The sequence below is a fragment of the Archocentrus centrarchus genome, chromosome 15 (assembly GCF_007364275.1).
Source record: "Archocentrus centrarchus isolate MPI-CPG fArcCen1 chromosome 15, fArcCen1, whole genome shotgun sequence".
NCBI lineage: Eukaryota > Metazoa > Chordata > Actinopteri > Cichliformes > Cichlidae > Archocentrus > Archocentrus centrarchus.
The window spans coordinates 5,293,615-5,307,653 of NC_044360.1; positions in this window are offsets into that span (position 1 = coordinate 5,293,615).

Here is a 14,039-nt window from a genome sequence, read left to right on the forward strand (position 1 = left end):
AAAAATCCTTTCTTCTGAGCCATTTTAAAGTGATGTCAGTAACACTCTACATCAGGGGTATTCAAATAAAATTTAAAGAGGTCCAGTCAGACAAAATTTCATGAGGCCAAGGTCCGGAAGTCCAACTATTTAATGTGATATATATATATATATATATATATATATATATAGATAGATAGATAGATAGATAGATAGATAGATAGATAGATAGATAGATAGATAGATAGATAGATAGATAGATAGATAGATTCTTTTTTTTGTTAGTTTTCAGAGCATTAGTTTTATATATTTGTTATATTTGGTTTCATGCTTAGTTTTAGTTTAGTTTTCGTCAGTTTTAGTTTTTCATACTTTGTCAAGTGCAAGAGTGACTATTTAAAAAATTGCATTCAACGACCAACTGTTCACAAAATAGCAGCATTACGTGTTTAATGTGTGTAATATTAAGGAAACACATGAACATCAACAAGGAGAAACATAAAGAAAAACATGAACTCCAAAACTGAATAAACTCTCCAACAAACTTCAGCGTCAGTGCAGAACACGTGGTGTAAAACATCAGAACACAGCGAATGTTGGACAAAAACAATCTGAACTCTTTGAAGGAATCAAAGCTCAAATCCAGCTGCATCCTGATGTTCTCACCACATGAAGCTGCTTCTGGTTTGGAGCTGCTCGGAGGGCTAGCTTTGCGGCCTCTGTACACAACCTACTTAAGTGGCCAACCATTTATGCTTGTGTAGCTGGATTGTGTGTGTTAATTACCTTGCGGTCGCGTGCCGGTGTTTTATATGCGGTGCCGGCTGGGACTTTTATGGTCCTCGCTCTTTGTGCTCGGTTTTTTGGCTGCAAACATATTTGTCCCTGTTTTTCCACTTTCTTCATTTCCTCACATCCATTCTGATAGTTCCAGCAGTCTCCCTCCAGGAATTTGCTGACATTTGTGAGTCCTTATATTGATGCTTTGATTATTATTCCTGATTGTTATTCTCTCACTGAAAAATTCAAACACTGCAGAAAAAAGTAGCCAGAAACGCAGAAGGACTGAACACGTTAATCACAACCTTGTGGGCTGTGTGGACCCGACATGTAGTTGGATTTCTCCGGAGGGGCACGTCAGGTTACGTTGAACGATCAGTGCGGTTTCTCGGCAGACCGCTGCCATTACTTTGCGGACCGATGCGGTGAGCACGCACACGCACGCACACAGTTGCCCGATGGCGCTCCCAGCTTAGACTGTTAGAGCGGAAAAAAAATGATTTCAGTTAATGTTTTTTTCAGTTTCAGTTTTCATTATTTAGTTCGTTTTCGTTAACTATAATAACCCTGTTTGTTACAAAGTTTACCAGCCGGCAGGAACGAGCTTGATGGTATCACGTGGTATAGCCAAACTCGCATGCAATTGGTCAGTGGGTTTCCTTAGACGCTTCACTACTACCTTAAGGACTGTAAAAGCTGCGCCGGTAAACCAGAAAGCGCCGGACAAGATTTTAATTAAGTGGTTATTTCTGTTTCGGTATTAGGTTGGGGTCCGCTTGAGACATCATTTCGGTCCGGATCCGGACCGAGGTCCGCCTATTGGTGATGCCTGCTCTACATCATAAATTGTTTTGTTATAGCCCAACTGTTGCTGTATTTTATGATGTCACATGTAACAATTTTCATTATATTTTTCTATGGCCATTTTGGCCAGCCTCTCTCTTTAGAAGCTTCCAGATGAAGCACTGAGACTGAATTCAGGGTCACAGGCAGAAGGACAGGGACAGAGGAGAGAAGAAGGAACAAACCTATGAAATGAGAAAAGTCTACATTGCCCCCTTGTGGCCTTGAAAAATGCAAATTTAAGGAACTTTTACATAGGATAGACTTTTAAAGCGAACATAAACACTACATGTATAAAGGGTAATTTACACCATGGAGCCCTACTATTAAAAAAAATATAACACTCTAATTTTATGCAATAAAACGGTATTTTTCCCAAGTACATCCAACCAGTTTACAATATAACAGGGCTGTGAATCAAAAATATGAAAAAATAATCACAATACAAACATAATTAAATTTCTTGCCAAAGCACAATCCTAACATCATCAGCATATGTGGGAAAAATAGACTGATGTGTGCGACCGACCAAAACAAACAACTCTGTCTTCCATCTCTGCCTGTATTTTATCAGGTATTTCTCCTTTAGCTCCTGCTAACTGCAAGCATACCTTAGCCCCACACTGTAGCTGAAATTTTACCAAAGAATTTAATAAAATATTAATTTATGTAGCTTTATATTTTTCATTTTTATTGAACATGAACTCAGAGAAGAATGTCAGGGAGAAGGTATAAATCTAATCACCAGCGGAACAAATCAGAGCCGGGCCGGGGGCGGGGGAAATGACCGGGCCCTTTATACCCAAATAATAAAGCTCATCATAACATCACGACGAACAAAATGTGTGTCCAGTTTTTGTAACTTGGCTTTTCCTTGCTCAAGTTTTTCCTTTTCTTTTCACTTTGCTGCTCCACTTTTATGCTTACATGAAGTGCCACTCATGTTAGCTTAGTCTGTGAAAATGCTCCGCTTAGTTTACAATCTGTTTCCAACTGACTGATGATGACGCTGATGGAAGGTTGGTGATGAGTTTTACCCACAATACACTTGGAGAAAATATCGGTGATCCATTTGAAAATTTTTGAGTCATAAAGTTAAATGTAAGAGTAAAAAAACATAGCCAGTCATGTGAGTACAACATCTTACTCAGTATTTTACACCTACATCACTAAAGTCCGTCGGTCCTGTAAAGTTTTTAGCAACCATGATTTAGTCCTGACTGTGGCAACCTTTAAAACCCAGTGTAAAACATGAATGATGGGTTATGTAAAGTAGGCTATCCTTTTTTCCATACACTGTGCTCATTGGGATACAATCAGGAGAGGGCCCGCCTTCTCCAGCTCTCCTCGGACGTGATAGAGACCTGGCTACCTGAACTCTTATTCTCTCCTCTCTCCCATCCAGGCCCCCTCCCAGTCCCCCCTGAAGCTCCGCCCCTGAATCTAATATGAAAGTATAAATCTTCTGTCATACATTAATAGAACTAATAATTTCTATTGCTCTGTACTTTTTGTCAGGCACACATTGCCAGTTAAATTTCACACCAACCCAATGTGAATTTTTATTTATATATATATATATATATATATATATATATATATACACTAAATTCAACTGCGGAAAACACATGAAAGCTTATAATAAATACATACATTATTTAAATGAATGGATGACTAAGTAAATATCTACTTTAGGAGTTCACTGCAAAGAACAACAATTGGTTCGTTGTGAAGAGAATTTACCCACATTTTAAAAGGTTTGCTTGGATTTAACTTAGTTCATCTGTTTAGCAAAAATCACAACTTGAAATTAAAAGTATAAACAGGTGACTCTTTAAAAAAAATCAGATGACAAAAATATACATTTTTGGATAAAATTTGTTGAACTTATGTGGTTGGGTGGTGAAAATATACAGTAAAACTCTGGGGGAAAGTTGGACTTTTATAGATTATAACAATGTACAAAGATGGGTGTGAGTCAATAACTTTGCCTGTACCATAAGGAAAACATACATAGGGCATCTTTTCGTTCCAGCGACCCAGACACTGGCAATCAACATGAGCCAAACAAGTTCAATTAAACTGGGTTTTATATGAAAAAGTGTGATATTCCTCCTTTGTTAGCAGCTGACAGCAGCATTGTATGGTGCTTATTTCTTACTTTATGAATGTGTATAATGTGTCTGTGAACCAGTCTGTCTACTTTTTAAAACATACTGTACAGTGGTGTGAAAAAGTGTTTGCCCCCTGCCTCATTTTCTGTTTTTTTGCATGTTTGTCACACTTAAATGTTTCGGAACATCAAACCAATTTAAACAATAGTCAAGGACAACACAAGTAAACACAAAATGCAAGTTGTAAATGAAGGTGTTTATTAGTAAAGGTGAAAAAAAATCCAAACCATCATGGCCCTGTGTGAAAAAGTGATTGCCCCCCTTGTTAAAACATACTATAACTGTGGTTTTTCACACCTGAGTTCAATTTCCCTAGCCACACCTAGGCCTGATTATTGCCACACCTGTTCCCAATCAAGACATCACTTAAATAGGAGCTGCCTGACACAGTAAGGTCCACCAGAAGATCCTTGAAAGCTTCACATCATGCCGAGATCCAAAGAAATTCAGGAGCAATTGAGAAAGAAAGTAATTGAGATCTATCAGTCTGGAAAGGGTTATAAAGCCATTTCCAAAGCTTTGGGAATCCAGTGAACCACAGTGAGAGCCATTATCCACAAATGGCGAAGACATGGAACAGTGGTGAACCTTCCCAGGAGTGGCCGGCCGCCCAAAATTACCCCAAGGGCGCAGCGACGACTCATCCAAGAGGTCACAAAAGACCCCACAACAACGTCCAAAGAACTGCAGGCCTCACTTGCCTCAGTTAAGGTCAGCGTTCATGCCTCCACCATCAGAAAAAGACTGAGCAAAAATGGCCTGCATGGCAGAGTTCCAAGAAGAAAACCACTGCTGAGCAAAAAGAACATTAAAGCTCGTCTCAATTTTTCCAAAACGCATCTTGATGATCCCCAAGACTTTTGGGACAACATTCTGTGGACCAATGAGACAAAAGTGGAACTCTTTGGAAGGTGTGTGTCCCATTACATCTGGCGTAAAAGGAACACTGCATTTCAGAAAAAGAACATTATACCAACTGTAAAATATGGTGGTGGTAGTGTGATGGTCTGGGGCTGTTTTGCTGCGTCAGGACCTGGAAGACTTGCTGTGATAAATGGAACTATGAATTCTGCTGTCTACCAAGGGATCCTGAGGGAGAATGTCAGACCATCTGTTCGTGTACTCAAGCTTAAACGTACTTGGGTTCTGCAGCAGGACAATGATCCTAAACACACCAGCAAGTCCACCACTGAATGGCTGAAGAAAAACAAAATGAAGACTTTGGAGTGGCCTAGCCAAAGTCCTGACCTGAATCCTATTGAGATGTTGTGGTATGACCTTAAAAAGGCTGTTCATGCTCGAAAACCCTCTAATGTAACTGAATTAGGACAATTCTGCAAAGATGAGTGGGCCAAAATTCCTCCAGAACACTGTAATAGCCTCATTGCAAGTTATCGCAGACGCTTGGTTGCAGTTGTTGCTGCTAAGGGTGGCCCAACCAGTTATTAGGTTTAGGGGGCAATCACTTTTTCACACAGGGCCATGATGGTTTGGATTTTTTTTCACCTTTACTAATAAACACCTTCATTTACAACTTGCATTTTGTGTTTACTTGTGTTGTCCTTGACTATTGTTTAAATTGGTTTGATGTTCCGAAACACTTAAGTGTGACAAACATGCAAAAAAACAGGAAATGAGGCAGGGGGCAAACACTTTTTCACACCACTGTATGTTTTTGAACACAGGTCTCAATTGAGTTCAGTCTTATTATTATTAGTTGATTGTTGTAAGCAGTGGAGATTAAAAATAAATGAAGGATTAATCAAACAATGATTTTATATTAAATATTTGACATTGTTAAAATAAACACAAGTTGTAAAAAATAATTTCAGAGTTAGTTTCATAGTTTTTTTAACTGCACACAAATTAAACTGGAGTGGTATTTGTTGGAGATGGGTTTTCAGGATCATTTCCTACAGAAGTGGTTGGGCTTGAGGTGGGGTTTTGCAGAGCAGGGTCGGTTACATTTCCTTCAGAAGCAGATGAGGTTCCTCCAGAATTACGAGGTTGATTTTCTACGATGATGATTATGAGCGCCAAGATGGCGAGGGCTCCAAGAAGAATAAGTCCAAATGACTAAATCACAGATCAGAGATAAAGCAAAGACATTTAGAGTGAAGCTGCTCATTAACACTTTAGAATAACAACATCCTGTAGGAGGCAAATTACCTCATTTCACATATTACTTCTTGTCAAACCATTTGGAAAAAAAAAAAATCAGAAATTTCCTCACCTGAGAACAAGCGTACCACCCATAAGACTTCTTCAGTAGCTCCTGGTATGAGGTTCTGTTTTCTGGTTCGCACCATTTCTCTAGAACACTGTGATTAACAGTTACATACTGGCCCAGCCAATCAGACTTTATACAAGCATAGTATCGACCATCTAAGAACAGCAGCGTCACCCACAAAGCTGATGGGAAGATGCAGACACAGAATTTCTTTACATTCTTCATTATGCCACATTCACAGTGAAACAACTCCGATCTTTGGATGGCAGTCATCAACACAATGGCCACGAGTCCAGGAATGACAAAGAGTAAAACCAGAAAGTGAAAACGACAATCAGCTCCACAAGGACATGTGAAGTCCATGTCCACTATCTTTTCTGCAATAAGCAGAATAATGCTGAACGCCACATTTGATGAAACTGGGGCATTTTCAAAGAATGTTTTCCCTTTTGACAGCAAAAGTGTTCTCAGTCCTTTACTTATATCTGCAAAAGACAATATGAAGAGAGAAGGTGGCCATTTATAAAGACATAATATTCTGTGATACATTAATAGCAGTCATAAATAATAAATCCTGTTGCTCTGACTGTACTGCTTGTTAGACATATATTACAAGTTCAGTTTCACGACAACACAAGTGAATAGGAATTTGTACTTGTACTTGAAAGCTCCATAATCCATCCATCTGTAATAAATACGCCAATTATTTTAATAAATAAATATATATTCTGAGTGGTTACTGCAAAGAAGAAGAATTGGGTACTTGTGAAGAGAAATAGCCCACAGTTGAAAAACAGTCCACTCTGTTTAGCCAATATCACAACTAGAAATTCAAGAGGATTAAAAGTACAAACAGAAAACTGTTTTTTCAAAAACATCAGATCTGACATTGATTTTGGTATACTCTGTATTCTGATGTGTATTTAGATTGCTGGCTCAGAAAACATTTAGGATCCATCTTCTAATGAACTACAAATCACAATAACGGATATATGGAGATGAAATATAGTTACACCAACCTGTCAGGGCATTCATCCTCAGATTTAACCCAGGGCTCTTTTTGTTTGATCTGCACGGTAAACTCTGACCCAGCTGACTGGTTTAGTTTCATTTTGTCTTAAAACCATGTGAAGACCCCTCCCTGCTTCCTGTGTTTGTAGTTTCACCTCATATTTAGCTTAGCTTTGAGAATTTTTTTTAAAGATGCATGTAGTTAGGTAAGCAGTGTCTCTACAAAATGCTCTGTCCAACCTTTAGTTTAATTACGTTTCTAATTAGGTGACACTGTGAAAAAGATGACCTTTTAAATCAAGGCTTTAATAAATGAGTTTAAGTTGAGTGAACTTCCCAATTTAAATTGGGAAGTTCACTCAACTTAAATTGGGAAGTTCAGTCAACTTGAGTTGCGAAGTTCAGTCAACTTGAGTTGCGAAGTTCAGTCAACTTAAGTTGCGAAGTTCTGTCATAGTGTTATCTTGCGTTTTTCAAACTTAAGATTGCTATTCAGAGCTACTCATGTACTTAAGTCAAATATATTTAAATTACTACATTTGACCAAACTGGAAACTTGATTTAAATTGAAAACATATAGTGACAGCAGTGCATATTTTTAGTTGAGAGATACTTACTTTTAACTTAAAATGTTTAGTTAGTTCAGCTTAACTGTTCATTAGTTGAGTATACTCAAAAATATTTAGCAATGTTGCCTCCTTTTTAACCAACTAAAAACTGTGCAGTCTTGTAGAAAACTTGAAATCAAAAGACAGCAAAGAAGTTTTCAAACAGAGACTTTTTAATATCAAAATTTGAAAGCATTTTCTGGAAAACAAAATTACCATCTCTATAAGGTCTATTAATAACAAACATTAACCCCTTAACTGGCAGCAAATAAAATCACCTGAAACAACTACATAACACCCTCTGGTTATTATTGGCTCTGAACAACCCATTTCATAGCCTATTTTAATCGGCTGCGTCTGGTCCGCGGGCCGAATGAAGTGCATTTATATGGCAGGCTAGACCCGCCCATTTTGACTGACACCTCATTCGGCCAATCATGTTAAGAAATGGGTTTCCCAGAGCCAATAATACTCAGAGGGCGTCACGTAGCTTTGTCAGGTGATTTGGTGCAGCCAGTTACATGATTGGCCGAATGACGTGTCAATAAAAATGGGAGGGTCTAGCCTGCCATATAAAAGGGACTACAAACGGCCCGTCACCGGGCCCTTGCCAGTTAAGGGGCTACAATGTTAGACAGCACAGGGTCAATACACATCCTTACAATCAAATTTTAGCCATCCAATCAGCATCGTTCACTAAGGTTCTGCTATATAAAGTGAATAGGAAAAAAAGTAACTTATTTCATAGCATATGAAAAGGGAAGACACTATGTAGTTGTAATAAAAGGTAGATACAAAAAATTATAATACATCACAAGTGCAGGATCAGCACTAGATAATTCAGCTGTATTTTAATCAAGCAATGAGGTAAAAAAAAAAAAAAAAAAAAAACTAACTGAAACTTTTCAAATTACTTTGTAAGTACATCAATAATTTAATGCAAAATTTGGTCACTAAAGAAAATCAGGTTCATTGGCGATTCTCAACTTCCCACAGGTGTGAATGTGAGTGTGAATGTTTGTCGTTCTCTCTGTGTTAGCCCAGATCGATGACCTGTACAGGTGTACCTTGCCTCTTGCCGTGTAACAGCTGGGATAGGCTCCGGCTCCAACACCTTTTAAATTACATCAAAAGTGTACCTTAAGTCCTTTGGATAGTCCAGGTTAAGTGCATAAATGAGTCCAAACAGAAGGGCAAATGCAGTTGGGAAGTCACAGACATCATTCAGGACAGCTTGCTCTTCAATAACCAGGGCAATGCTTCTCATAGCTGGACTTGAACAGATGGTCTCAACATCATCTTCAACAACTGAGCATCCCAAGGTGCACATTTGATGCACATTTCTTCAGGTTCCATGTCGTAGAGAAAACATACAGTGACTATAATAAAAATTTACTCTGCATTTGAGGTTCTTCTTTTCTTCCCATTATGTAATAAAATAAAATTTCAAAGTTAAATAACACAATTTTTTTTTGGTCAGCAGTTTTTTGTCCAGAAAGCCAAAAGATAAAATGTGTAACTTGCATACCAGATTGATCACTCTGCTTCATATTAGTATTACAACATGTGAGCATCTTTAATCTTCAGGCTTTGGGTATGTTGTAAACTAATATTGTGAGAGCTTTTAAAAATTTGCTTTCTTGAAAAGATCTCTTTACCAAAAATCAACCATTTTCAATAGATTTTCACAATTTAAAACTAACTTAACCTCCTGATACCTGAGCTCCTGTTTGCGATGCATTTTTAATTTCTCCTAGATATTTGTGATTAGATGGACCTGATATGTATATAAACTAAGCTTCCTCTTTGAAAAGGAAGTTGTATTTTGTTACATGGTTGTTACATACTTTTGTGAGAAAAATGCCCTCAGATGTGGACACTGGGATTATTTTATAGTATAACATAACAAAAACAACATGACTTAAAGTATAAAATACTATTGAGCAGAATGAAGTATAAGGTGCAACAAACCCAAAAAACAACCTTTCACATTTTATACTCCAAAGCTGTGTTTGAAAAGAGAAGCCACTGATTTCATCTCTGAGAACACCAGTCTGAAATGTCAATCACTAATGGTTGTTTGCTTAACAGCAGTGCATTTGAAATTTATTTTGGGTATGGTCATAAACTGGCTCCAGTAAATCATCATGAAGTCTTAAATATTTAGTTCAAGAGCGTAACTGTAATTTTTATGGCCTTCATATTAATAAATTAATTTAACCTTATTCAATGCATTAAACACTACATTATCATTATTTATTTAAAATGCAAATAAAATCTCAAAACTGCATGTAGTAATACCTCCAGGGAAGTTTCATATTGTTTTGTCTTTCAATTACAAAAATTAAACTTAGTGGAAAAATATACCACGGGGCAGGGAAGAACCCAACATCAGCTACTTCTAGGCTGGACTATTGTAATTCATTATTATCAGGCTGTCCTAAAAGCTCCCTGAAAAGCCTTCAGCTGATCCAAAATGCTGCAGCTAGAGTACTGACAGGGACTAGAAAGAGAGAGCAGATTTCTCCCATTTTGGCTTCTCTTCATTGGCTCCCTGTTAAATCTAGAATAGAATTTAAAATCCTTCTCCTCACATACAAGGTCTTGAATAATCAGGCCCCATTTTATCTCAAAGACCTCATAGTCCCATATCACCCCAATAGAGTACTTTGCTCTCAGACTGCTGGCTTACTTGTGGTTCCTAGGATACTTAAGAGTAGAATGGGAGGCAGAGCCTTCAGCTTTCAGGCCCCTCTTCTGTGGAACCAGCTCCCAGCTTGGATTCAGGAGACAGACACCCTCTCTATTTTTAAGATTAGGCTTAAAACTTTCCTTTTTGATCAAGCTTATAGTTAGGGCTGGATCAGGTGACCCTGACCCTTCGTTTTTCTTTTTCAATCACCTCTCTTTTATTTTATTTGCATGATTTCTTCAAAACCATAATAACGTTTTCCCCTCTACTTCAGTTTTTAACTGTAATATTGTATTATGTTTTAAGAGAACCTTTTCTTAAAGATATCTTTTGTTAGATGAGGCAGTACCCCTGCAGAATTTTCTGTGTAGTCTTTAGTTTGGTTCTCTGAGTTCTAAAATAGAATATTTTGCCAATAAACTCTGTGATTTGACCCAAACTTAAGGTGAAACTAATGTGGAAATGCCCTGAACCTGTATTAATTCTAATGACCAGCAGGGGGGGACTCCTGGTTGCAAAAAGAACTCCATTTACATAAAAGTGTAAGAGAGAACAACCATAAGCTCCTTTGCTCTATGACCTCAGTGAATCAGTGCTCAATCCATAGTTTCCCATCTCATTTAATGCATTAGTTTGTGCAGTTTGTAATAATGGTCCTCTTCGAACTGAGTCAAACTGAATCTTTTTATATATAATTTATATGTGCCGCTGCTATGACCAATGAAGAGAACACATATTACATACACTGAAAGCACAGGTTTATAGTATAGTTAGGCTCATCATGATAATTACTTGGACCTCAGAGGGTTGAAGTAGATGTATTTTCTAGAAAACAAAAATCCCAGAAGTCAGTAATTATTTGTTTAAAGCTGCTCTGACTGTTTCCATGAAGTTACAGTGTTTATGGCCTTCTGATTTAAAAAAAAAAAATACTCTGAGGCTAAGAAAAGGATAAAAATTAAGAAAATACCAGTTTCATTCAAATTTCATGCTGGATTGAACAAATATGAAAAGTTGCACCCAAACAGTCTGTCATGCGGATGGGGAGCTGCTGATTTGAAATGAGGATATAGCTGAGAGGTGGAAGGAATGCTTCAAGGACGTCCTTAATCCCACTGACATTTCTGTAGAGGAAGCAAAGTCTGGGGATAAGGGGAAGTACCTCAGTGATCTCACTGGGGGTGAGGTCCTGGGGTTGATGAGATTTGCCCAGAGTTCCTGAAAGCTCTGGATATTGGCTGTCTTGGTTGATATGCCTCTGCCACGTCACATGGAGATCTGGGGCAGTGCCTCTGGATTGGCAGACTGGGGTGGTGGTTGTGTATCTGGAATGTGTGCTCCGACTATCGTGGGATCACATTCCTCAGCCTCCCCAGGAACGTCTGTGCCAATGTGCTGGAGAGTTCATCTGTTAGTTGAACCTCAGATGCGGTTTTTGGCCTGGTCGCAGAAAGCTGAACCAGCTCTTTGTCCTATCAAGGACAGAATTTTTAGGTCAAGTGGTAGAAGACTTTCCCCTTGGTGGCCTCAGAATCTCATCTCTGCTTTTTGCAGCCACCACCTGGCTTCATCAGGTGGTGGCCAGCAGCTCACAGCGATTTGCAGGCGAGTGTGAAGCAGCAGGTATGAGAATTAGCACCTCTAAATATGAGGCCATGGTCCTCAGCCAGAAAAGAGTTGCTGCCCCAAGTGGATGAATTTAAGTATCTCAGGGTTTTGTTCATGAGTGAGGGGGGGGCTGGCTGGCATAAAAGTGAAGCTCGCAGATACAAGCAGAAGAGTGGCTGGCCTGAGGAGTGCAGCCATCTGGGTGGGGCTCAGGGTAGAGCCACTACTCCTCCACTTCAAAAGGAGCCAATTGAGGTGGTTCGGGCACCTGACTAGTATTCCTCCTGAGCACCTCTTGGCTGAGGTGTTCCAGGGTAGACCCTGGATACACTGGAGAGATTAAATCTCTCAGTTGGCCTGGGAACATCTTGGTGTTCCCCTGGATAAGCTGTAGGAGGTAGCTGGGGAGATGGAGGTCTAGATTTCTGTCTTTCAGTGGTCGGCTGGCCTAGACTCCTGAACCATATCCAGACTGGCACGCATCTGATATTTCAGAATCCTCTACAATCTCTTAACACAATAATGTCAGTAAGTTTAATGAATGTAAAATGCAGCTCATTATTTTATATCTGTCATAAATTACTCTGTTATAGCAGACGTGAATGCTGTCCCTCCACTGTTTTACAGCTCTACCATCTCCCAGAGCAGAGAATGGCAACTGTTGCTATCAAAAGAGCAATTTTGGAGGAAGAAAAACAGCCGCAAAACATATTTCAGATTTATAATGACGCTGAGACTGCCTATTAAGTGGCACTTATACAAGTCCTAAAAAGCAGAAGCAAGACTTTGACCCAGCCAGTGACTTGTGTTTTGTCGATTACTGATCTAATGATATATAACATTGTCTAACAATTCCTCTGATATATAGTTGCCATCCTATGTGCAAAATGGTCATTTACTGCTTCACACACACCTTCAGCAAAATCCATCTTTTGATGGGATCACAGTACAAAGATTTCTCTATAAAGAGGCCCCTGTATTCATAACTTAAATTTGGCTTTCAGTTTAATCCCAACTGTGCACCTGTGCAGTTTTGTGACTACATCTTGCACAGCTGAGATTAAACATGCTCGTCAGTTTCATTGGCCTTTAATTGTTAAGTCATCAATAAGGAGTAAGTAATAAATTGAGTCATCTTGAAGATATTATGGAGTAAACGATGTTGCCGCAGATAGGACAAGAGGGCTGGGAGTGGAGGGTGTAACATTTGCAGTTCTCAAACATTCCTGGTCCTCAGATGACCTTATTGGGAATTCTCCCATTAGCTCCTGTCCCAAGCTGGAAGTTGGCCATGGGAATCGAGACAGACTTATAAAAATCCTCCAATGCCCCTTTCTTGAACTATGGAGCATTTCTCATGCATCTTGATGCCTGTTTGTCCATCACGAATCTTCTCTCTTTGATGGGAAGAAATCGAGTGAGTTGGTCTAAAGTGAAAATGTGTGCTATAATTTTGGCACATAGATTACACTTTGTGCCCAGCCTGGGCATTTCTCTATTACACTGATAACACAAGAAAACATTCATAAGAAAAATGAGTGTTCCAGAGAAAACGCGTTGCCGGCTCAAAGCCCTGTCGGTATATGTCATGTATATGAAAGTAAGAGATTAAGTGTTGAGCTCAGTTAATATTTACAAATAGATTTTTACAGTAAATCATTGTTCTTCAGCGGGTGCTGCGTAGAACTGTCGGCATTTTATACATGAAGCTTATTTCGTTCAAAGATATCTGATGTGGGAAATGCAGCGGTGAGACAGCAGAGAAATGAATGAATGACGGTCATAGATGATGCAAAAACTTGACCTTTGACCTTGACCTTCAAAGAGAGTTAAATGCTAGCATGTTATCACTCAGCATATATCTCTGTCTTTGTGTTGGACCTGTACAGTTCGTGCAGTTTGCTCTCCTCTCTAAATACGGTCACCTCTGACTGTAAAAAATCAACACGGTATGCAGCACTGAGTCTTCAAACCAGTGCGTGACAGCAGTGTGTGTGTCTGTTGTGTTTATACAGTCAGCGATGCTTATCGGCAAGCAGATCTTAACTTTCCACTCAGTTGCTGTATGAACATGAAGAGCTTCATTCTGTTATGGGTTCAGACACAAACTCTAA